Source organism: Urocitellus parryii, chromosome 2 (genome assembly GCF_045843805.1).
Source record: "Urocitellus parryii isolate mUroPar1 chromosome 2, mUroPar1.hap1, whole genome shotgun sequence".
NCBI lineage: Eukaryota > Metazoa > Chordata > Mammalia > Rodentia > Sciuridae > Urocitellus > Urocitellus parryii.
This window is the reverse complement of record NC_135532.1, coordinates 73,415,697-73,417,432: the sequence shown is the minus strand read 5'-3', so window position 1 is coordinate 73,417,432 and position 1,736 is coordinate 73,415,697. Positions and strand designations below refer to the sequence as shown.

The window sequence follows — 1,736 nt, the reverse complement described above, 5'->3', positions numbered from 1 at the left end:
GCCAGTGGTGCCATCAGGGAAGGTAAGGCTAGCGTGGGAAGGGAGACAAGACTAGGAAGCTGGGAGAAGAATTCTAGTGTAAAATGGTGCCCGCATCCACAAAAAATGGCAGTGCCAGGGTAAGCCTACTGTCTCTTCTCAGACAGATGCTTATTATGGCGACAGTCACTGAGAGACTAGCCCCAAACAACAAAGACACTCAGACAACCTATAACAGTTGTTCTCACATGTTTTCATGGAGGGGTCTGTGTGTGTTCTCACTTCTGCTATGGTCTACCAAAGAACACAGATGCTCCACGTCACTAGCCACAACCCTCTGGGTCACTAGCACTTTAGAGGTCATCCCATGAAATGTTCCGACAAGCTGTTTTGTCATTATTTTTTTTTAAAAAAATGGCATCTTCTTCCTGGATCCTGAGACTTCTGAAGAGTCTCAGTTTGTAAGAAGTTCCCTTGGCCTCATGATATTCTGGGGAGCTGGGGGTGGAGTTGGTAAAAATGAAGACAGATGCAAATGGGAGGGAACTAGAGAATGAGTTTTAACAATAGAGTGAAGGAATGATATCTTTTCTAAGAATTAAATACAGGAAAAAGAAATTTTCAAACAGGCAGTAGGGACAGGGTTTCAGCAACAGCAGGGGTAACCCAGGCCCAGACTGCATTCTTTCTCTAGAAATTGTGGTAAAACCCAATTTGCTATGCCTCTCCTAAGAGCTAGTTGATAAAAAATTATGTCTGGTGACATCAACAAATATTCAGGGAACAACTGATAGCTGAAGCCAGGAGCAAGTCCAGGGTAGCCTCGACTGTAAATTTCCATAAAGCTGGGGTAGCCCTTCAACCCCAGGAGGACTAGCAACACATCCATGGTGTAAGGCAGTTCCCTGCCTGGACTCTTGTCCCAGGTGGGAACAACATGGCTTCTTTGGGTGGATTTTTCTTGTGGTTTACCATTTTATTATGGATCTTACAGAAATGAATCTCACAAACTTTCTCCACAACATATTCATTCTCCAAAGTGAGGAAGCCAAACCCTCTGCGCCTGCTGGTGGATTTATCAAACAGAAGCATTGCATCTTCTACCTTGCCAAACTACTCAAAATATTGCTTCACATCTTCCACTACTGTGTTCACAGATAATCTGCCTAAAAATACTTTCTTTGTTGTTGTCATCATCTTGGATTGCACTCTGGGAGGAAATGCAAGTTTGGGGTCAGTCATCTTGGAATCTAACTCATAGTGGGGTGGACATAATACTTTATCTACACTTGGTGCATATATTAACTGGCATGACTGAGGCCTCTGAAACATTTTGTAGTGCCATCTCTCATGACCATGCATTCTCTAATTTCTCCAAATTTGCTAAAAAAGTCTATAAAGCTATCTGGTGAGGTCTGCCAGCTCAGATCACCTATAAACATTTTACCAGGGTTGTGCTTAGTGCCTTCATATGGGAGTTTTAGTCCCATGAAACACCAAACTCAATAGTGATCCCAGTGGCCACCAGCTAAGAGCCCCAAGGTCAGCATGTTATAAATTCTTATGCGCTTTCTCTCCCTCTTTCTGTACCAATCACTTAAAATACCACTTTGGAAGCTACCCGAGGTGACTTTCATATTATTTTTATTAATAATAATCTACTTTTGCCCTAGCCAATCTGGTTAAGACCACCAGGAACAAACTCGAATATTGAAAAATTAAAGTTTACTGACCAGGAAATAGTGCAACTGTAGAAT

General features: G+C 42.3%; 1 pseudogene; it reads right to left on the bottom strand.

The window, feature by feature from the left end:
• Window positions 1-625: 625 nt before the first annotated feature.
• Window positions 626-1,421, bottom strand: LOC113190774 (RNA-binding protein Musashi homolog 2 pseudogene; annotated as a pseudogene).
• Between the last annotated feature and the right edge of the window lie 315 nt (window positions 1,422-1,736).